Source organism: Cygnus olor, chromosome 5, assembly GCF_009769625.2.
Source record: "Cygnus olor isolate bCygOlo1 chromosome 5, bCygOlo1.pri.v2, whole genome shotgun sequence".
NCBI lineage: Eukaryota > Metazoa > Chordata > Aves > Anseriformes > Anatidae > Cygnus > Cygnus olor.
Genome location: NC_049173.1, coordinates 51,551,236 through 51,575,988, shown reverse-complemented (window position 1 = coordinate 51,575,988; position 24,753 = coordinate 51,551,236). Strand labels below are relative to the sequence as shown.

The window sequence follows — 24,753 nt, the reverse complement described above, 5'->3', positions numbered from 1 at the left end:
CAAATTGTCCTGTCCTGAAGCTTTCACTGAAAAAAAAAAAAATATATATATATATATATGTGTGTGTTTTTCAAGGAGGACCTGGCCAAATAAAATACTACCAAAAATATATAAACAAAATAAAAAATTAAAATAAACATTTCATTCAAGCCAAAAAGCATGGTTTTGTGCCAGGATGATTTGACCGTTTAAAAACACTTACAAGTCATGTTTAGAACATGAATGCTGTTTCAAGACAAAAATCAAACTGAATTTAAATCAAATTTTATTTTGGAAAGATCAAAATAATTTTACAAAGATCTGTTTTTAAACATGTGGAAATAAAGGTTTCATTTTGGTGAGAACACTTTTTTTTTTTTTTTCTTTTTTAATGAATTTGGACCTCAGTCAGTTTACAGCTACGTTCCTTAAACATTTTTTCCTTACAGCTACATTCCTTAAACATTTAAATATTTAATTTGTTTGGTGATGAAACTGCAATAGATGCAGCAACTTATAGGCTATGTTGAGCTACAAAAAAATGCCTTGTAGACAAGATTATTATTATTTGCCTCTTTATCAGTGTCCTATTATACAAGGGCTCAAAAAGAGGACAGTCATACCTTTTCCATAGAATAAAGCTGTTGTGTAAGAGAAAAGAAAGAAGAAAAATCTATCTCATCTTACTGCTCCTCTTCTGAAAAATAAGGCGATTGTACAAGAAATACGTTATGGATTTTGTCTTTGCTTCTGTCACGTGTTAGCTTTCATAGCAAATGTATCTGTTGTCATCTTACACGCAGAAATGCTGCACATATTTATAAGTATTTATTGCTTAACTTGACATATATTGGACAAATATGTTGGGCATACAATGGGCAAATTTAGTTTCTGCCTCAGTGGAAAGAAATTATGTGTTTTTCCTTCATAGTCACAGGTAGGCCATCTGGATCCTGCATATAACATATATGCATGTGTACTATACTGCCATAAGGGAAAGTTGTGTACGTATATGTATGTATTGAAGGAGAGGGTAGATCTGATGAAGGTTCATTTTAGTCCATGATAAAATTGATATTTTGGGCAATAAAGCTGTTAAGAAATCTAATTTTAAAAAATCCTTTGTCTACATATAGTGCAAAATCTGTTCTTACAGATTAAGTACAGAGACAGCTGAAAGAATTTTTAAGTAAAGAAGTTGGGGGAATACATTCCAAAATATGAAGACATATCAATTGTCAAAGACACAGTTGAAACAACCATAAACATGATTTTATTGCTGGTGTTTCTGTAAACTTCCTTTAACTTCCTTTAACAAAAATCAAAAACAAAATAAACAAGCAACAATAACAAAACCAATAAAAAACAAACATATATGTATTTTGAAGAAAGGATTAAGTCCTCCTAGTGTTTTCTTCTTTACGGGTTATTTCACTACTGTATGTATTGATAATATTGTATTCAAAAGCTAAATAGATTCCTGGTAAAATAGACAAAAAGAGCATTTAAGAGATTTTAAGAAGCCAGATGCCTCCTACATTTATAAAAGGTCAGTTCACAGGAGACAACAACAACAACAAAAAAATACACAGCAAAAATACTCTCAGAGCAGAGTACTGGTAAGTAGAAATCACTGAAAGATAGTCAATTTTGTGAAGAACCTTCTGATTTACAGTGTAGGATTGGTTTATCGGTATATGTGATCTCATAAGCTGCTGAAGGAAGTTTCCACAATGTTAATTCTTCACTAGGAGAAAGGCATCTGGATGAAGACCCAAAATAGTCTCTGTTTTATTAGTACAAACTAAAATAGTAACTGTGTGAGCCCAATACTAAGGGCCTACTTGAAAGAAAGCACTTTGATATAGAAAAAATTTACTTTCAGGTGCCATAAAGACACTGAAAAACTGTGAAGTGTCAGAGAAGCTATCCCACTCTCAGAACATCTCTCTCTTCGTGTCTTCTCCTAGGACCCACTCATCCCAGTAGACAAAGGAGTTAATAACTGTGCTTGTGGGCCTCTTATCTGGAATTTGCATATACAAACAGTAACAGCTGCTTGTAAATGCACAGTCTTGTGCTTTTACAGTTGGATGGTTTAGGTACTCAAAGTTTCCAGTCTGATTCATGTATCAGACCTGAGTTTCCCGTGAGAATTCTTTCTGCTCAAAGGGAAAAGACCCATATAATTTGGAGGTATGAAACTGTGAAGTTCTTGACAAAGGTCATGCCTGGCAACCTAAAAGCGCTAGCAATAGATTACTGCTATTTTACAACTGAAATGCAATGTACACTCTCTGGATCCACCTTTACCTGTGATTTCACAGGGCTCTAAAATCTGAGAGGCAGCAGTTGGCTTGACTTAGAAGCATCTCCAAGAGGCTCTAGTATGGTTAAGATGTGAGAATAGTCTGGGGCAAAAGCTGTATAGTCAGTCCTCATGCTGTACCCCAGCTGAAGATCTAGCCTTCAATAGAGTTGGTGTGATCCTAAGTGTACAATGGACATAACTTTTAAGTAGTATGCTCAGACAAATGAGTAATCTTGAAACTAACAATGGCAATTTTATAACCAGGGAGGAATGGGTAGTTGAATGAAGGGCTCAAGTGTTAACTGAATGTTCCAAACTATTAAGTCAATAGGTTACTTAAGTGGAAAAAACAATTTGTCAGGCCGGGTAGATGTAGTGGAGTGGAGGGCTTCAGTCTGGATGGATGGTGATCGTTTTGGCTGCAGTGCTTTTGGATTTTACCATCAATTTATTAATTTCAGTTTTTTACTTAAAATGTGTAGAGTGTTTATTTCCGTCCCATTTAATGTGAAAAATGATCTTACTGCAGTTTTGTCAAGATTGTAGAGCACCAGGTTTATAAATACTGAAATGTGAGGGATACGATGGACCAGTAGGTGGCAGTGCTGGGTGACATTTACCGGTTTGTGTGTGTTGCCAGGTGAGAAAAGAAAATACTTTAGCAACCGCATTGCATTTATTTATTTATTTACTTATTTTTTTGTATGCAATTTTGCTTGCTTTTCCCTTCTTCAGGGACATAAAGCTGCACAATATCTACTTTATTCAGGACACTGATTTGCTTTGCAGCAGTCATGCTGTATTTTGTGAAGCCTTTCAGATATTAAAATATTAGGGCATTTATTGGTTTCAGTGTGACAGTCATGGAGGTAAGTAAGTCTCCCACTTGGAAAAAAAAAAAAAGAAAAGAAAAAAACATGCAACACTTGCAATTAGGAATGTAGAGCAAAAATATGCAGATAAAAACTAATTTCATTTATTTATCATTGGTGAATATTTTCATTCATGGTTTTGAAGTGACAATTGATTGGGTTTACAATGTGCAAACATTATTCTCTGTTTACTCTTGAAGTATATGTTTGCGTTTTCAGCCTTTAAATCAGGTATTTTGGGTGAGGTACAACAGAAGATACTTGTAAAATAAGGATTGGTAAAATTCTACTTCATGCATTAAATAAACAAGCAGCCATTAAGAGAGTGAAGTGAAATTATTATCAAGAATCTGTGTATGAATTTAATCAGGTGCTCATTACAATGTCAGGCAAACAAGATGCATTTAAAGAATGTTTTTATTCCATTTTATGAAAATTCCAAGATGTTAATATAGTTTCTTATTTAAATTGGGACAAAACATAAAATTTCATTATTTTTTTTTGCTAGCCATTAAATCCAAATGAAATTCAGAATGGGTTTTCTGATTTTTTTTTAACTCTTTACCTCAACTTTTCACGTTAAAATTGTGCTGTGTTTACTTTTACATTTAAACTTCATAGCAAAAGATTTTAACAGAAGCTTTAAAAACCTCTCATTATAATAATTTTGGATAAATAAGAGCTTACTCAAGACCACCCCTCCCAAATCAGTAGTTTCAGTGAGTCAACACTTGGCAATCATTAAGAAAACTCCTCAACAGTTTTTCAGATAAGTACAGAAAGATGTTTCCTCAACACCAGCTGTTTGCTTCCTAGTATAGTTGAGATTGAGAAGTTTACAGAAGTATACAACAGCTTTTATATCTTCAGCTCAATCGGTATAATTTTTTTTTTGAATTTTGTCTCTCTCCTTCCATACATACAATTCTATTCTTCCCTGAGCAAAATTTCAAAATAATCATCTCCTGCTTTTCAGAAGAGTAGTTGCACAATAATGAACAGAAACCATGTATAATTCTTTGTTTTCTTGTCCAAAATACATTTGGAGAGCAGTAGAGTGATGCTGATGTGATTGACAGTGAATTCATTGAAGGGGAGAAATTTAAGTATGTAATATATCAAAGTGTCCCTTCAGAGAAGATCAAAGTAATTTCACTTTTTAGTGAGCAGTAGCAGATGCAAAAAGAAAAGAAGGGAAAGAAACTGACAGAATCCTACAGATAGGTGGTCCCCTTGTGGTATTTAGCACACACTGGGCTGTGATCATTTGGGCTTTCAGGGTCTATAGAAAAACAAGAGGAGCAAACTATGATGTTCAGGGGAGGAAACCTTAGTCTGCAGTAGTAGCTGTGAAAATTTGTATATAAAATTTCCTACTACATTAAGGCTTGAAAAGGGAGGTGTTGTAGAGATGGCATTGGCAAAGGAAAAATCCAGTGGCATAAAGATTATTAATAACATTTTACAGCCTTTTGTTTCACAAGAACTGTATTTCATAACAATTCTCCCAATTTAGCTTACTTTTCAGATGATCACCAGCTGTGCATACCTATGTGAAAATCACATTTAGATCCCTGCAATGCCAATAATTCTGTCAGACTAATTCATATTTTCATTTATTTACTGTGGTTTGGTTTGGTTTTGTTTTGCTAGAGGGCAGGTACAATGCATTTTAATGTTAATGCTTCACCTTTAGATATACAGCAGGCTGGGCCAGCCAATATTTGGAATGGAGGAGTTACTAAAATTTGCCATAATGTTTGGGCATAAACAAAGAAATACTTTACCAATATTTCTTTGCCTCACAGTCAATCAAATAACCATTAAATATTGGGTTATTCTAGATTATTTAGTGTTACCTATTCTGCTTTCTGTGCTTTGATTAATCAGGATAACTTCTTCAAGTTTAAAATGTTAATTTAACTCACTAGGTCTTCTGCTTCATTAATGTTTTCAGTGGAGTCATTTAGAAGAAAATGCTTCATCAAACAGTAGTGCTTCAATCATAAAAGGATGATATAGCAGAAGCATTAGAACTCACATGATCCAAAGCCTCTTTCAGTTGTTAGCATCTCATTTTCTAAATGGGACCAGTCATTAGCTTTCTTAGTTCATTTCAAACAAGCAAAATAATCCCTTACTTTCACACAGAATCTTTTATTCTGTGAAAGTACTTAAAAAAGGCTGTATGTACAACGTTTACGGTCTTACCTTCAGATATACTTTCAGCACTGGGCTGGAACAAAGTGACATGCTTAAAGGCTCAAAATTTCCTGCTCTTTCTAGACGGCAGTGGTTCTTGAGAGAGGATTGTCTGCATAATGAGAAAGCAAATGGTGCAATCTTTTATAAAAGCAACCCCCATGTTATGCCAATACTGAAAATCTGCAGGCTCAGCATTTTGGGGGGAATTTGATACAAAATTACTATTTGCTTTCTCATGGCATCTTTCAGCTCAGGACCTTCCAGTATTTTCTAGTTCTTAATAAATTTGACTTCAATAGGCCTGTTAGCAATGACTATTGTCTTATTTTTCAGCTTTACGTGTGTTTGTCTGACATGTATCTGAGAGATATCAGACATCATATTTAAAGTATATATGGCTATAGGATAATTCTAGACACTCTCAAAATTATGTGTTGTGTTTTATAAATGCACATATATGATTGTCCAGCACATGTGACAAGTTAGTCGAGCATGATCCATGAGTGTTTATTACCAGCTGTCTTGTCAGATGATGAGTTTACTTTCTCCAGCTTCCATGTTAATCATACAGTGAGAAATCTGTATGAAACCCTCATATTCAGTTGTAGTTGCAATGGTATAACACTACTGTGTTCAAAGTCCTCTTTCATGTTTACTATCAGTGACACTAGAGGGAAAAGCAGCTCCTATCTGTGTGGTTTGGGTTAGCCCCCAAATCCATCACCTAGGAGTTAAACTCTGTAACATTCTTCCTTGATTTTATGTCTATTCTTCATTTTTTTTTTTTTTTATTCCCCCTCCCTCCTCTCTTCCTATGCTACTCATGCAGATTAATACACCTCAGAGGAAACTACAGTGTTCTTTTCTGAACTGTTCCAGCTCAATTTCAAATCCCGGCTTCACTGGGCATCCTGTGATTTATCCTCACAAGCACTACAGCTGCTAGGGGATCAATTCGGCTGCAGCGTCTTTAGAAGCATATGTAAAATGTGCTTTTATGTTACATTTATACCATTTGAGACAAATAAACTCCTGATAATCTTCTTAATACTAGGTCAGCTGAGTTTTGTACTCCAGCAAATGAATGGCAATTTGTAATTTATTCCTATTTCTAACCCTTTTACTCTACCACCTCTGCTCTTCTCTTTAGTTTTGCTGCTCACTATAGAAAATCTTGATCTTCTCAGTATTGTTAGAAGAAATAGTTCACATGAAAACCTGACGCTGCTAGTGCTCCTGGAGTGAGTGGTATTTGATTCCATTATAACACCAGCTAGCTCATCTGGGGAGGGTATATAACTCAGCTGTTATCTTCTCAGAGACTTGAAATTTAATAAAGTAGAAATGAGACCTGCCATGTAACCTTTATATTAATAGTAAGCACAATAGCTTTCAAAAGTCTGAAATTAATTATCTTGGCCTTTTTTTTTCTGTATATATAATAGGAGTACAAAAAATTATAGTAATATTTTGTCTGTATCATCCTATTTTTATATTGAGATACAGATTTATGCCATGACTTGGGAATCTGTGAACAGTCTGAATTCTGTCTGAGATGATATGTTGAATCCACTGTTATTATTTTGCCATATTCTTGCCCCTTACATCTTGAATTCGGAGAACAGGCTACATAGTCTGGAGATAGGAGAACCATTGGAAACTGTCAACACCTTAAGAGCTGCTGCGTAAGTGCATCAATTGCATGGCTGTATGCCAACTATTCTTACCCAGCCTAGGTGCAAAGAATTACTGTTTTAAGGGGTAAGAGTCTTCCAAAAAAGGGAGAGATGGAGTTGTTGCTGTAGGAATCTGAAAGTCTAATAGTGAAGGTTTGCTTAGCTGGCCAAGAGAAAGATTGAAGAAACAAAAGGGGAGGTAAGGAGGTGTTTTGAGAGCAGGATTAACTACAGCTAAAAAGGAAGACTATAAAGCTCCGAGAAGACTACTTGATGTGAGAATCTGTTCATGAAGTAAGGATAGCTACTGCAATACTGTAGATAGCTAAAGTGCAATAAGGAAACTGATGCAAGAAATAGTACATAAAAAGTTAGTATTTTATATTGATGAGTAAAAGTCCTATGTATTTTAAAGGTGCTTAGTTTTAGAAAACGTTTACAAAACCTATTCCTCTTTCCTTGACTATCATTTCTGCTTAAAGTTTATACTGTAAACCAGTGTCCACAGATCTAGAAGTCATGAAAAGCTGGGTGTTTGAACTAATAGTATATGTTGGTTCATCGTTTAGACTTCTGTCATCATTTGTAGTTGGAAAACTCTGTAGACTGAAATTGAAACTGTTTCTTGAAATCACCTTCAAGTAAGTCAGTGAACTTTCAAGAAATCCTAGTGGGTTATTTCTTTTTGTTAGTTTTCTTAAGGGCTGTGTGTCCTGGGTGCACAGTGCTGGGCAGCCAATTCTCTGTGCTCTCGCAGGCATCTGGGAGAAGGACTGTGACTGGAATGGGAAGTCACGCAGTTGTCTAGGAGCTCTGCCTCATCTCTTCCTTGGCTAAAATTGTCGATGAAGCTGGACAAAATTTTCCACTTCAGTAAAGACCTCCTTGAGATTTCAGGAAAATTATTGTGCCTCAGGAACAGAATTATTTTCTATTTTTCTCTTTTTTTTTTTTTTTTTTATATATTCTAAATATTTATTTATTTTTACTAGTTGGATCTAAGTATAACTGACAAAAGGTTATGGAACAACAGCATTTTTGCTAGAATTGTCAAAATTCCTGTTTGCAACTCTATTTTTAATGTGTTAGTGTCCCTGCATGTACACCAGGTATGAATGCACACACACACATATATACATAAAATTTTTATTTCTCTATACATTCTTGCAAGGTAAAACATTTCCCCATTCATTTTAAGGGAGGTCACATTTTTTAGTCTAGTGGGAAAGCTGATGTTTATGATGAAATGGAAACGAAGAAAGTTAAATAGGAAGGCTTTTCTAAAATCTTTTGTCCAGCAATTTTTTGTCAAGAGAAGGAATCATGACATACAGATAGAATATTAATTTCTTAAATGGTTACTGTGCCCACTAAAATTTCTATTAATTTCCCTGAGGTTAAAGGTCTGCCTAGCTTCTGCATGAAAATATTTTGTAGCCTCTCTTTTCCTTCTTCTTTCCTTTTTTTTTTTTTTTTTTTTAAGACGTTATCCTTTCTCTATTAAAGGCAATGGCAGCTCTGTGCAGTGAAATTTCTGTGATTACTTGAAGATCTTTTGTGTTCTGTCCTAGCTGTGGCTGCCTTTCTTCTGTTTATGAACTGATTCCTATATAACACTTTGAGATCTGTCTACGGGAAAGATGCTAAGTGTGTGCTAATTAACAGAAAGCATCAGAGATCAACTCCCCTTGTCCTTATGGGAGATTTCAACTTGCCAGACATCAACTGGGATCACCACACGGCTGACACGAGCAAGTCCAGGAGGTTCATAAAGCACCTAGATGATAACTTCTTGGTGCAGGTGCTAAGGGAGCCAACTAGTAAAGGTGCCCTCCTAGATCTGTTGCTGGAGAACAGAGGGTCTTGTGGGAGACATGGCAATCGGCGGCTGTCTCGGTCATAGTGACCATGAAGTGGTTGAGTTTAGAATTTATGGTGACAGAAGGAAAACTGCCACCAAAACTTCAGCCCTGGATGTGGGGAAAGCAGACTTCAGGCTGCTCAGGGAATTAGTCAGCAAGGTCCCCTGGGAAACTGCTTTTGAAGGCATTGGTGTCCATCAGTGCTGGTCCATCTTTAAGCACTGCCTCCTAAAAGCTCAAGATCAGGCAATTCCAAAATATCGGAAGTCAGGCAGGCGGGGCAGAAGGCCGGCCTGGCTGACCAGGGATCTTCTACTGGAGCTAAGGCGAAAAAAGAAAGTGTACGGCTGCTGGAAGGAGGGTCAGGCGATGATGAAGGAATACAGGGATGCTATTCATATTTGTAGGGAGAAAATTCATGTGGTCAAAGCCCAACTAGAGTTGAAGCTGGCCATGTCTGTGGGAGACAATAAAAAAGGTTTTTTTAGATATGTGAACAGAAAAAGGAGAACCAAAGAAAACACAGGTCCGCTACTAGATGGGGAAGGTCTCCTCACAGACAATGACATAGGCAAAGCAGAGGTGTTTAATGCCTTCTTCGCCTCTGTCTTCAACACTGATGATGGGCTTCGGGACCCAGGGTGCCCTGAGCTGGAGGACCATGGCGGTGGGAATGACAAACTCCCAACCGACCCTGAACATGTGCGGGATTTGCTGCCCCACCTGGATCCATACAAGTCCATGGGTCTGGATGGGATTCATCCCAGGGTGCTTAAAGAGCTGGCAGACATCATTGCAGGACCTCTCTCAATTATTTTTCAATGATCTTGGGAATCTGGTGAGGTCCCATTGGACTGGAAGCTGGCAAATGTGCCAATTTTCAAGAAGGGTAAGAAAGAAGACCCTAGCAATTACAGGCCTGTCAGTCTCACGTCAGTGCCTGGTAGAATTATGGAGAGGATGATCCTTGAAGTTATTGAAGCGCACCTGGGGGACAATGCAGTCATTGGTCCCAGCCAACATGGGTTCATGAGGGGTACGTCCTGCCTAACAGATTTGATTTCCTTTTATGATAAGATCACCCATCTAGTTGATCAAGGGAAACCAGCTGATGTGATCTTTTTGGACTTCAGCAAAGCTTTTGACACGGTTTCCCATAGGATCCTACTGGACAAAATGTGAAAAAACATACAACTTAACAAAAACATCATACGATGGATGAGCAATTGGCTGACGGGCAGGGCTCAAAGGGTTGTGGTAAATGGGGCCACATCTGGCTGGCAGGTGGTCACTAGTGGGGTCCCTCAAGGCTCCATTTTGAGGCCAGTCCTCTTCAATGTTTTTATAAATGATTTGGATGTAGGACTAGAAGGTGTTCTGAGCAAATTTGCCGACGACACCAAACCTGGAGGAGTTGTGGACTCGGATGAGGGTGGAAAGGCCTTGCAGACAGACCTGGACAGATTGGAGAGCTGGGCAATCACCAACCACATGAAGTTTAACAAAAGCAAGTGCCGGGTCCTGCACCTGGGACGGGGCAACCCTGGCTATACGTACAGACTGGGCGACGAGACGCTGGAGAGCAGCCCTGCAGAGAGGGATCTGAGGGTTGTGGTTGACAGCAAGTTGAATATGAGCCAGAAGTGTGCCCTGGCAGCCAGGAGGGCCAACCGTATCCTGGGGTGCATCAAGCACGGCATTGCTAGTCGGTCGAGGGAAGTGATTGTCCCACCCTACTCTGCGCTGGTGCAGCCTCACCTCAAGTACTGTGTGCAGTTCTGGGCACCACAGTACAAAAAGGACATTAAACTGTTGGAGAGTGTCCAGAGGAGGGCGATGAAGATGGTGAAGGGCCTAGAGGGGAAGACATGTGAGGAGTGGCTGAGGTCACTGTTCAGCCTGGAAAAGAGGAGGCTGAGGGGCGACCTCATCACAGTCTACAACTTCCTCGCGAGGGGGAGTGGAGAGGCAGGTTACCTATTCTCCTTAATCACCAGGGACAGGACCCGCAGGAACGGTGTTAAGCTGAGGCAGGGGAAGTTTAGGCTGGACATCAGGAAGAGGTTCTTCACCGAGAGGGTGGTCGAACACTGGAACAGGCTCCCTAGTGAAGTAGTCACTGCACCAAGCCTGTCTGAATTTAAGAAGCGATTGGACTGTGCGCTTAGTCACATGGTCTAAACTTTTGGGTAGACCTGTGCGGTGCCAGGAGTTGGACTTGATGATCCTTATGGGTCCCTTCCAACTCGGGATATTCTATGATTCTATTCTATGATTCATTTTTGTTCATATTCAAAAAAGTATAATTAAAAACTGATCTGCAACTGTTTCTACAGGTGTTAATATATTTTCCCCAACTTTTCAGAGTCATTACCAGGCATACTGTGAATGAATTCACAGCAAAATTAATAGAATTTAAGACTTTACTCATCTGTGTGTGAAAGGGTCCACTGAGTTGTTAATGTGATTGAATAAAATAGCATCCAGTTGCTTATCAGTAGTATAACTTTTTTTTTTTTTTTTTTTTTTTTTTTTTAATCCAGTAATACATTTTAGGCAACATTCTTCCTACCCAAAAAGAAATGAAAATAGTGAAAATAATGAAAAGTATGTTCCCATTTCAAGGCTGTTCTTTCATCTTACTTATTATATTGCCAACATCTTCAAATCATGCAAAAGCTAGCTTCCCTTTTCATACTGAAGTATAAGTGGGTATTTGATGAAGGTACTACATTCTGTACCAGAATGTAGTAATATCAGCAGAATATTTGTGTGCCAACATCTAGTGCATACACTAGCACAGTAGATGCTGTATATGGACATAATTAATGTAGTCATTCAGCACATGTACTGACTTGGTGGAGAAAATGCCACCACCTTCTTAGCATAATAAATACAATAACATGGTATCTGTGTTCAAGAGTACATATTCCAGGTTTCAGAACTAAAGTAGAGGTAATGTTTGGATGCACCTGATCCTGAAGCAGCTGTATTCTGAGATAATGTATGGAGTACATTCAACATCACAGCTGCTGTGCTTAAACTGGGAGTGAGAAAGAGCCTTCACGGTAATGGTAATTGTTTGTCATAAAGATAGTATACTGTACATGTTTGCACTTCAGAAACCATGGAGTCTAAGACTTTACACTGACATCTTAGCCTTTACTATTTTTAGCTACATTTGTGCTATCTAATCAAGAATCAAATCAGATTTTCAGTAATAGAATTACAGTTCTATTTCTTGGTGAGTTTGTGTTGGAATCTCCAGCTACCAGTAATATCAAATAACATAGTTTTGCAGTTATAACAGTTTTCTACCATGTAAGTAATGACTTTTCCTCTCTGCCAGTGTCTGGAAGAGCTGAACTGAAGTAGTCTTAGCTGTATGTCCCTCTGTGCATACCTTTCAAGAAATAGTTAATGTAAAGCTTGTAGTCCCTTATGCATTTAGTACATTCTGTCTGCTAACATTAAATGGTAATGTAAATAAGGCAAGGTTGTTTGAAAAATTGGGTTGAAAATTTTCAAATTGCTTTTTTTCCCCAGCCCTTCAAACATTAATTAATATTCACCCATTTGTGTCCTTTCACTTCCTGCTTCTTTACGTATGCAAATGAGACTGTCAGTGTGGAGGCTGGCAGGCCATTAAGGGGCCCTTTGTGCAAAGGTGCTGCAAAAACATAGATATTTTTTTTTCTTATAGTTAAGAGGCCAGCTTTGAGAAAGCTTAACTCCAAGTATGGAAACATAAATAAAATCCAGTGCAAGTTCTTCAGAACTATCTATTTCAACAGTTTATAGGAGTCATGCCAGGAAAGGATGAGTGGTATTTTTGCAAGGGTCTGGATTATGAAATGAGTCAAGGAGCTGATTAAAAGGCTAACCATGCAAGCTGATGTTGAGGTCAACCAAGGATCAAGACTTTTTTATGGCACTTTGTAGCTGCATCCAGGCATGTGGTAGCTTCTTAAGCTTGAGCACTTCATAATTCCCTGATCTTGACCCTCTTGTTGAAAAAAGATAAGCCTTTCATTTTCATTGGCAGAAAGGGGGAGAGTAAGATAATAGTTGAAAGTTGATCACTGTGAGTCTACATGTGCTTTGTTGAATCCTAACCAAATCCTGACTTAATTGTCTGCCCTATTTTTTCTACTATCTGTATCCCTCACAATCTTTAAAGTATCCATTATACTGTGAACTAGAAAGGTATTATTAACGCTGTTGCATGAATGAGGAAATAAGACACAGACTGAACTCTAGAACCCCAAAAAGAAAGCACTGAGCCTTGGAACAGCAACCAAGTTATGCATCTAAACTGAAGGGTTTCTGTATAAGCACTACCTGGAGAGTAACCATATTTATGATGACAGTGAGAGAGAGGAACTATAAGAGCCCACCAGTATGAAAACAGAATATACGGGAAATAAGTTGTTCATTTTACAGTAAAGAGGGCTCTTTGGTTTCTCTGAAGACAGGAGGAAGAATAGGCACCGACGCAAAACTCCTACACGCTAAGTCAAGATTAGTAAAGAGACAAAGCTCCCCTTCTGGACAAACTTTAGCATGAAACAGGTGAATATAATTGCATTTTCTTTTGACCTTAGTTCTGTGGGTATTTCTTAGACATACTCTGAGTATTTGCTTACTATGTGGGACTTCACAGATGGTACACAGGAGAAAATACCTCACTTGTGCATTTCAGGTTTAAGCATGAAATAAATTGTTTCTGTTCTGACATAATGCAAACAATACTTATTATGTTGCAGAAACAATAGAAGTGCTCACTGTGCTCACTAGTGAGAAGTGCTCACTAGTACCTGGCACGCATGATGGGAACTATTACTGATTTTTTAGTATTTGGCTTAGGTACCTATACTGAGCAGAAACTTGGATCCAGGGTATCCTAAGTCCAAGATAAATCATGACTGTAAAACATATCCAACTAGTTGTCTTTCACAAGCATCTTCACTTTACAGTGCTTCAGTTTATCCATCTACCAAGTGAGGCTAAAAATGTCTTTTTTTTTTTTAATTATATATTTTTTAAATTTATTTCAGAGAGAGTGCTGCAAAGCTTGATTAGGTTCACAAAATGTTTAGAGAAATCCTGGGATAAGCAATCAGAACTAGTAAAGGAAATTTATCCTGCTTATGTAACGGCTCTGCTTCAACTAGAAACCAAGAATTCTTATTTCCAAGGCTCAGACTTCATCTTTAATTGCCATAATGTTTTGTGTATGCACAGAACTGTCTGTGTCCTGTTACACTTTCTGCATGAGCTTAGAAATCAAAAACTTTTACGCACTCTCTATTTTCTATAAAATATTTTAATATACAGAGATGCAGGGAAGTAGGTAGATAAATAAGATGAACTAATTTCTGGCTAATGATGAAAATCAAAGATCTATACATATATTTTTAGGTCAGAAGTTGTCTTGATGGCTTATACGTAAGTAAAGGCAAAACAAAAGTAAAAAAATACAAGAATTCACACTGGATCAAACCTTTGATCAAGATACCATGCTGATCTCTGATGTCTATTCCAAAAAGCAGATCACAATGGAATGGACTTTTTAGCTTTTGTCATTTCCTGGCTGGTGTATGCTTTATAGCTTGAGGATTTATATCTCTCAAAAATTATCCTATTTCACATGTTCGCATTATGCCTAATAAGTTTAATGCTTATCTGAATTTTACTAAGCTCCTGTTTTCTGTGCTATCTTTGCACAGCTGTGGCTATAGATTAAAGGTGCTTTTTAATAAAAAAAAAATACAAAATTGCTTAAAAAAAAAAAAAACTTTTGGATTTAATTGAATATTGCCCTGATTGTGTTCTTCTGTGAGTGGTATAGATAAGTACAAGAGTATTTATATCTTCACTGCTGTTTCAAGAAACTCCAGGGAGATCTCCCAGTCAGGTAGCCTAGTCTAGAGTATCTATCTTTCAATGGCAAAATATCTGTGGAATTACTGCTGATTATTAGGTTACCTCCAAATCAGAAGGTCTATTGTGACTAACTCCAATGAGGTACATTGGGAAGCAGGTAAATGATTACAGTTTAAATAAATACAAGTAGTCTTCCCAAATGTGCAGGTAGTTAAGAATATCCATGTCGGGGTCTTCAGTACACTAATAGCCCTAATGGTCCTCACCTGGGGCATCCACCCCCCAAATCCCTGCCCATTGGACCTGGGTCTCCATTTAAGCTCAGTCCTGGGCTTTTAGTCCTTGTCTGACCTACATCATAGGAATTTGGTTGCTAGTTCGGTCTAGCTCATTATGAACTGTGACCCAAAGGTTATATGTAGACCAGCAAAGCAAAGAGTTTAAAACACAAGCATCTTTCTGGGGCCTCCTTAGAATATTATGAATCTATTCATTACATTTAAATGCAATCTTCTCTTGCATTGTATGTCACCAAAAAAAGGAGTGGGAGAGGCCTATCAAGTGTTTTTTATTTTATTTTTTACTTTATTTTTAAGTAGTAGAAAAATTAAGTGGGGCTCTGTTAGCAAGCTTAGAATTTGATTGAAAACAAAGCAGAACTCAGATTCTACCTTTGGAAAGTGGACTGCAAATCAAAGTTCATAGCTGACTTGTCTTTTAATATATCCTTTCCGTTAAAAATAGTGACATGTTTTGCGGAGAACTTTCATGTAGTTTTTGCGACCACTGGATCACCAGTGGGAGACAAATTGCAGGTACTGGAGAAAGGGTTAAATGTGGAGTAAAGACAGATCATTGCTTGCTGTGTCATGCTTTTGGTCTATCTTTTGTGTTGATCCCGTTCTACGTGTTGAGTCGGTGTATTGGGTTTACACAGCAAAGTTTTGGTAGTGGGGGGCTGCAAGGGTGGCCTCTGAGAGAAAATCCAGAAGCTGTCCCATAAGAGCCAGTTCTGGCCAGATCCAAAAGGGACCTGCCGCTGGCTAGAGCCAAGCCAGTAAGTGATGTTGTTTGTGCCTCTGTGAGAGCAGATTTAAGAAAGGGAAAGAAATACTGTACCACCACAGCTGGGAGAGCAAGGAGTGAGCAACAGACCTGCAGACTCCAAGATCAGTGCAGAAGGAGGGCAGGAGGTGCTCGAAGCAGCAGAGCAGAAGTTTCCGTGTGGCCCATGAGTACCACAGCAGTGCAGATCTCCATGCTGCAGTCCGTGGAGGAGACCACGGTGGAGCAGGTGGATGTGGCCTAGAGGAGGCTGTAGCCCAGGGAGAGTCCCCACAAGAGCAGGTCCCGGGCAGGAGCTGCAGCTCCTGATGGATGGACCCTGTGGTCCATTCTGTGGGAACCCATACTGGAACAGTACTTGAAGAGCTGGTGCCTGTTGGAAGCCCATGCAGGATCGGTTTGGGACTTTTGTAGACAGGACTTTCTATTGGAAGAGTGGTATATTACTGTCAGCTTAGTCAAAACCTCTTTGTTCCTGGTACAGGGTTTCTAATAAACAATACAGCATATTGTTGAAGAATACAGGACATTGTTCTTGGTAATGGCTGTTGTAGTCCTTGACTATCACAGTGATTGTCAGCTATAAATTTTCTGGTAGTAGAAGAGCAGTCTTTAACTTAAAATATATCTGTTGGGTATATTTATGATATAGTATTTATGCTATCTGTGTTAACATATGTGTTAAAGATGTATATCTTCCTAAAATGACAGAAAAGCATAAAATTCCTCAGTTGTGCGATAATTGTTCTGGCTGGCATGCTGCTGCTGTCTCAACTTGTTCGGACCAGTACCTTTCAAAACTGTCTAGAACTCATGTATATGAGTTTTTTGAAGAGTTATCTTTACAAAAGAATAAGACTCTTGTGAGTGAGGTTATTGTTGAAGATGCTTTCTAATTTGGTGTACTGGAGATAGCATTGAACATAACAGAAGGTTTAGAAGGATAGCTTAAAGATTGTGATATCACTAAATTCTAGGTCACGATGTATCTTGTGGTTGAAAGGATGAAAATAATGATGCTCTTCAGACTACATGATATGTTAGTTCAGTATGTTTTGACTTTTAAAATGTTTTTAGAGGGAGGAGCAGGACAAGGAATCTTGTTCCTCCTTTTTCTCTTTCAAATATTTTGTCTTAAAATTCTTCTGAAGCACTTCCAATACAGCCAATACCTAAGTGACACAATCTAAAAGTGTTCAATGACACAATCAGGAAAAGGTTTTGTTGGAAGCTAAAGGCTATGCAGTGAAGATATTGACCTTCATTCGAATGAATAAATTCAATAACTACGAGAAACTACGCATCTGAAAGCCGTTCAGACAAGCAAAGCAAAATCATTTATTTGCTATTTCATCACCCAAATATTGTTTTGCTCATCAGAATGGTATCATGCTTGCACTGTTTTAGAGTGCAGGTACTGTAAGCTGATCAAAGCATATTACACCATGTATTAGCTGAAATTGTTGACTACATGGTTGTAGGGTATAAAATTCCAAAGCTCAAGGGTGCAATTTTCTCAGTTTATTACACTTTTGTTTATTATATTTATTTTTAGTAACTGGAATGTTCCCTTAGGCAATATTGGCAGAAGACAAATGATAATGTTAAGATTAGAACATGAGTTGTAAAATGATGTGGGACATTTTGGGACGTACAGCTCTAGATTCTAATCTACAGAGCTACTTACCTTCTTGGCTTACAGTCCATGTTGTGATTTTTCTTTTTTTTTTTTTTTTTTTGACAAATAAAGGAGATTAGATAATGCGTGTATGCTTGCTTTTTGCAGATTTTGTTTTTAATCATCAACTTTTCATTGTCTCTTACATCCAAAAAGAAAATTCTACAAATCTCATGTGAAAAAAAAAATAAATTAGATTTTCAGTTAGTGCAAAAAGCTGCTTCAAACGAGCAAAGTGGAAAAAGAGCCCTCAACAAAATATTTTGGTAACAATAAAAATTCTTTCAAAATGAGTTGCCAGAATGAAGGACGGATCTAGACTAGGCTTTTGAAATGTATTTGAAACAGAAGAAAGTTTTGTGAAGTAGAGTTTGATTGCTTAGTTGAAAAGCATATTGTATACAGAAATGTCTCTAAAAGATGTTTCCACTTGGTAACAAGCTTTCTGACTCCCTAAGTGCTTATCTCCAAAGACACATTAGATATTTTAACACGGGCTTTAGATCTACCTGACAGCTGCACCAAAGGGCACTTAACTTCTGTATCAGTGGAGCAATGAAATGTGTTGCTAGTAGAGAGCTAACAGTCAGTTCTGTGTCACTTCATTTTACTTCATCTGCCTTTGTGTAATAATACTCTGGGGATATGTACAAGGAAAGGAGACAGCTGGAATAATAATGCAATCAAACATTTTCCAAACAAAATGAATGTTAAAATGTGGTAAGTGTTAATGTCCTCACTAAGTGCAAAATGTTAATGCATAAGTTAGAAGTTTGGGCATCATTTAAGAAAGCTGGTGTGCTATATAGTATGAAGAAGCAATAGAATATGCAGAGTAACTTTCAAGTTGAGCCTCTAGCTCAGCATCTGATGCCAAATCTGAATGAAAAATAGTTTTGTAGGTTTCCTGCTGTGTTGTGACCTGCTGCCTAGTGAATTTCCAGATTAACCTCTTACCAGAAAATGGTCATTCTTTCCTTTGTGTCCAGGTTACATTCTATATAGCTTAGCATTTTGGTTTACCTCTCACTGGGGATGTGGAAGAATTTGTTCCATGTTTCTGACAGTAGTAAGCCCAGTCAGTATTTAAACTCACTTGACCATAATAACTTGAAATTATTTAAAGTGTTATGTCTATAAAGAACTGTCCTCTGGTGGTCTGGAAGTTGTACTGAGTGTGCAGGTTGCTCTGAGTCATAGTTACTAGATTGCTCTGGTTTCTGCCTTGGAAGCAGCCTTCAAGGACTTATGGATCATGTCCAAAAGTGCTACTGTGCTCTTTTACTACAACAAACATGAAATCTAGCTTGCACAAAATTGATGAAAAATATTTTTTCTTGTGTTGGAGTAAAAATGGAAACATACCAATAGCCTATATGACAAAGTGAAAGAAAGCAGCTTGTACTAAAATATCAAATGATTACTGTTTGAAAACTTCATTCTTTATTACTACAAATTTTATTACTGTAAATCTAATATGCCAAGTGACATGCAATGCATCTGTGCCTTGGTCAGGAGCTAAGACAAACAGGCTAAGTATGGTAAGCCACTGCAAACAAGGCAATGCAAACAAGACCTGAGGGTAATGAACCATGATCATAGCTATGGACAACAACTGAGAGAACAATACCTGAAACTGTTGGAAAGGTGTAGCACAGCATCACTGTGATCAGACTGCCAGCCTCACCCAACCCTGGCTATAACTAACCCCAAAGATTTGGGAATGGATGTTGGCCACTGTTTAGGAGCAGAGCACCTGATGTTCTTCGGAGCCACCCAGGAGACCAACAGTAACACTGGCTAGAAGGGTGTTCATATTTTCCAGCGCATGGCTGCCTCATCTGATAGGTATTGCAGTTGGGGTGACTCAGTTAATTGTACATGAAAAGCTTTTCCTGGCTGTGTCCACTTATTTAATTTAATTTTGTGTTATCTTTTTGCTTAGTATTCTTTTTGCCACTATGACAGATTCAGGTAAGCTACTTAACAGTACACACAGTAAGGCAGCTCATGATTTTGCATATGCAAGAGAAGAGAATTATGTATAGACAGACCATCATTTTATAATAGTGACAAAATCCATGGCTGTCTAGCTGGTATCTATGTTGACAGCATCAAACTGAAAAGGAGGAAGGTGAATCTAATGGTCTGTGTGAGGGTAAAAATTCAGGACCATGAGACCTTATTTAATTTCCTAAAAGGGTTCTTCAATTACTCTTTTGAAAGTGAGAACTGTCAGGACTACAGCAGTATGTTGAAATCCATAAGTCTAATGCTGGGAGAAATAATTAAAAAAAAATTATTTTCCTTTTAATTGTGCATATATTTGGTTATTTTCATAAGCTAGTAGTTTTCAATGTGAAATTTCAGCATGTGAGGAAATGCAGTTACATGGTTATTTAACACCTACTGCAGAGGAAAGACTTCCTTTCAGTTATAACATTTTGCTAGGGTAAACAGCATGTTCCTAAGATAACTTCATATATAAAAAAAGACTGTGTGACAAATTAAAGCCACCATGTTTCTAACAACAAGACTGGAAAACTTATCTTGGGGAGTTTGGGGCAGGAAAGAACAAAAAGCTATGTGTGTGAATGCATAGAAGGGCTTTTTCTCTGATCAAATGGAACTGATGAGGGATTTGTACCTTTTTTTTTTTTTCTCTCTATTAATTCCTTACGTGAACTGAAGTTAAAACTCATTTTCAGGAGCTGACTTTCCCCATTAGGAATAAATTTTCCATCTTCATGGCTTTAAATATTCTTAAGAGAAAATAATAAAATGTTGTTTGTAAGTTGGACTCAAGGGCTGCAGATTAACTCCTAGGATTGCCTTCTGCATCCCCAACTGTACATTGATTCATATATTTTGTTATTAGCAGGTGCAAAGATAATGTGTGTGTCTGAAGATCTTTTATTGATGGATAAAGGTATTCTGGTGTTCAGTGGTAGATTGTCCGTTATCCCTGATGACTAGTTAATAGTTATCCCTTCCACCCAGGGGTCAGGGTGGAAGGCAGTGTTCTCTCTTGATGTATTTACTTTTCCTTGAATAGCATAATATCCCAAAGCACTTTTTGAAAGTTTGAGTTTTCTCTTCAGGGTTTTTAAAAATATTTGTGTGAGGAGTGAGTGGAGCATGTAGAGAAAGGAAAACTCTATCCCAGAGTAGGCTAAATAGCACAATACATGCACAGGCTGGAAGGTATCTAGTGCTTGGCCCCAGGTGCTTACCCCTCTGGGTGTTTTACTCTGGGTGGCCCAGGGCCAGTGCAGCCGAGAGCTGTCCCCTTACGCAGTGGCCTTGGGGTGAGGCTCCCCAGCAGCACTGCGGTGAGGCCTGGGCAGGGCCTGCCCCATCCCATGGCAGCTGCTTTGGGCCCAGGCCCCTGTGCTAGGCCCCACCTGGGCTCTAGCAACTGCTGCCGCGCAGCTGGGCCTCTCTGCCTGGCTATGGGCTGTGTTTGAGCTGGCTACTCTCACTGGCCCTGCCTCATCAACATGGGCTTGGCTCCCAGCTGAACCTGGAGCCCTGATCCTGGCCCACTCTACTCCCACTGGGGGCACAGGATGGGTGCCGGCTGACCAGGGTGCTGCTGCTGCCGCCTGGGGCTGGGCTGACAGGGAGCTGCTGCTGCCTGGGCTTCACAGCACCCTAGGTGCTGTAATACAGCCTTCTGCGTCCAAGGTAAACACCCTTAACAGTTTTTGTTTGTTTTTGGCAAAAGTTTTTCCTCAGTCATTCCTTCTGGAGTTGTTTTACTCTTTCTGCTTTAATGAATAGTTATTTTTAGTGAGTCAAGGAAGCTGTCTGATCTGGGTAGTACACACATTAATCTGATTTAGAAAGTATTTATGTAATTTAATGAGCAAACCACAAACATTCTAGAAAACTCTTCTGAGTATATATTGAAGCAAGATACTAGCATCAACCAAGGTAGCAGAGAACACTGAACTATTTCATGCATATATTATATGGACATAGTACTTTTACATGTCAGGTAAATAAATCTCGAAGAAGTTAGTGGTAACCAAGAGCTTTTTGTAAGTGCTTGGGAATTTCTGCCAAATGGCAAAATATATTATGTTTTTGTGTGTATATTTATCTTAGAATTTACAACAGGAGTCTTGTATGGCTGCAGTTGAATGCAGTCTGGAAATAGGATTTGGGCAGTCCATTCAGCATTTGCTAAATGAGTTATTTCTTCTAATGAAGTGACTGAAACTCTTTTTAAGTTAGTGTGGTTTACTCACACCACTCTTCCCCTCCAAAGATAACTCTCAAGGCTGTGAAGACTGACTTTGTTAGTTTGGCTCTAGCTCAGAATCCAAAGGACCTTTACTTAGCACTCTAAGAAATACCAAACAGTCCTTTATGCTTACAGTTTTTGACAGTTTTGTAAGCCTCACAGGCCTTTCTTCATAAACTAAGTAAAAACTGCAGTGCAAACTATGCAAATGAATTTTGTCATTCTCCTCCCTGCGTTGCCTCTTAGCATTTTATCATGGTGAGTATGATTAGGTTAGTGTAGTGGTTTTCCCACAAGCACCTGTTGTGCATCTAAAATGAAAAGTAAGAGAGGAAAAAAAATCAAATGAAGAAACAACCTATGGCTTAGTGCCAGTGTCTGTTTTCTCCTCAGAGAATGACATTAGCATTGACAACTATAAATGTGAAATCACTTTAAATATCCAGCATTAAAAGTGTATTACTGATCACATCATGTGTTGTTTCCATAGCATATCCTATATTATATTTTTGCAGTTATATAAAAAAGTTAAGATCATCAGCACTTGAAACGAATACAAGAGTAATCCATGTTGTTCAGATGGCACCTTTTCCAGAAGGAACGTGGGGTTGAGGGTTAGAAATTTCAGAACTATCTTTTTTTCGCTTACTTACCAGTATAGAAATTAGTTGTGGAAAAGGAAATGTCAACTCCTATCAGCAGGGTCTGAATCTTATTAGCAAAAGAGTGGATGTTACAGTCTGTGGATTTTTGATGAATACATGAAGTGAAATAAATAGGAAGAATGTCTTACATCCTTTACTGACAACAGATGTGTACAGAGTGATTAGTGCCCTTGTGAAGTACCCAGGTAATGGTGTACCTCACTGCCACAGAGACATGGTTTTCATCATGAAAAATAGTCACCTAATTTATGTGTTTCCCATTTGCCTATTCTTCACATTAAAAAACAACTGTTTAATCTGTCATCTGTGAAAGTAAAAAGTGTTTCCACATCGGGACTTGTGTTGCACTTCAAATGTATGCATAGTTTAACACATTGTAATTTTGGGGGGATCTAAACGTATATATTAAATGTATAATCTAAGCCAATTAAGAGCATCTGACACTACTGGAGCCCCTTTTCATGTATCACTTTGTTTTTTATGAGCCCCCCCCCACCTGTCTGGCTCTTCAACCAAGAACACGGCGCTCCATCAGAATCATTACAATTAAGGAAAATTGTTGAACCAACACCTTACCTAGCAGAAGTAATAATCTGTTATTTAGATACTGTATCAAGCAAGTATTGCAAAAATAGAAGATATAGCCATAGATCAGATTCAGTTCTGGAACTAATGAAAAATACCACCTGTACAGATTTTCAGAAAGGATAAGTAATGTAAATGTGCCTGAGTAGCAGGGGCGTTAGTTTAATGTATAATGATATATTATTCAAATGGAATACTGTAGATTGAAGTGCAAGGAAGAGAAAATAGGATAAAGTTTAAAGCTGTTGCAGTGGAACAAGTAGCTGGAGCCTGTAAAATATGTGAGATTAGGGCAGGAGAACAAAGATGAAATGGAGATACTATGGTCTTGAGTGGCTGAGAGATGAAAAAAGCAATTATCAGTATGAAAGAAGAGAAGGAAAAATGCTGGAAGTAAGGACAGAATTTACTTTCTCTGGACAGCTTTAGAAATACCTACAGAACAGCTACCAAAAAAATAGCATCTCTGCAAAAACAAACAAAAAAAACCACACAATTTTAGGCTTTCAATTTCATGTGGTTGGTGGGAACAGGCTCCTTCACTCAGGTGGAGAATAGACAGTTACTGTCTTCCAGGGACATAGCTCAGATCTTGTTTGCAGCAAGTGTGCAAACTGTATGTGTAGACTGTGACCTGGGGGTGGATAGAAGCTGACTGCTTGCAAATATAGCTGTGTTTACGTGTCTGTTGATAGGCAACACAGTAGGTGTTTTGACTATTCATCTCCAGAAAAGCACAAATATTTTTCCTACTTTTTTAGATAATATTTTCCATAGGTAGTTATCTGACCAAATCAACCATGAAGGGTGAACCAGTTCAATGAATAATCAAAAAGCTTGAGTTAGTAAATGCACTGCCTCAGGCAATGCTCCTAATGTCTTTTTTTTTTTCTTCAGTCTTCTTACTAGCTTTATATATCTATCCTGGGTGATGTGATACAGGATACTGACAGAACTGTAGGTGTGAGACATTCAGACATCTCCAGGACTGCAAAAGAATATGCATGTATTTGTGTGCACATGCACTACGATTCACATTACTTGGGGAGCAATTTAATGCATCCATGAAGTAGAGCTGAAAAAGTATGGAATTTATTTTAGTTACGATACAGTGACACATACATATATGGTAAGACGTCGATTTCAGGTCATTCTCATGCCTACAGGTTCTCTTGCTTAATATTTTCTAAGTAAACTGGGTTTCTAAGTCAGCCTGTATGTTTAACTAAAAATGTCTGTCAAAATTACTGAGAAACCTAAACTAAGAGGTAAAAGATCACAAGAATAAACATCCATGGGTAACCATGCCTGCTTATTCCAGTGCTTTCTTACACAAAACAAAAAAGCAAAAACAAAACCAGAATGTGTCCTATTAAGAAGTCATGAAGCTAAATAAGCAATTACAATTAAATGATTGAGCTAATGATGAAGGTTAATAATGAAGGTTATTTGTCACCTCACATGACATATTTCAAATATTCCACAAATAACCAAGCTGAAGAACTTCTTTCAAAGCAGGTGTTTATATTACCAGTTTAGAGGTACAGAAACTAAAACTTTGGAACTAGGAATTGAGGAAACCTTTATTTGTCTGTGTGTGTATAAATTTTTATAATAAAATGTGTGTATACACTCAATTTTATACTCTCACACACTCAAAGGGGTATTTGCATATCTATAGAGCCCATCCACCCACAACAATTCTCTGATGGAAACAATT

The 24,753-nt window shown here is 37.9% G+C and overlaps 1 protein-coding gene across 3 annotated transcripts in view; it reads left to right on the top strand.

Annotated features, from left to right (window-relative positions):
- Positions 1–24,753, top strand: part of LRRC4C (leucine rich repeat containing 4C) — a 300,531-nt gene that overhangs the window by 99,839 nt on the left and 175,939 nt on the right. Inside the window, exon 1 of one of the 3 annotated variants that reach the window (XM_040558650.1) lies at positions 21,037–21,221. The exons of the other annotated variants lie outside the window; for them this stretch is intronic. The gene's annotated coding sequence lies outside the window, so the exon portion shown is untranslated. Of the gene's footprint in view, positions 1–21,036; positions 21,222–24,753 lie in introns of those variants that run through there. 3 annotated transcript variants of the gene reach the window in all.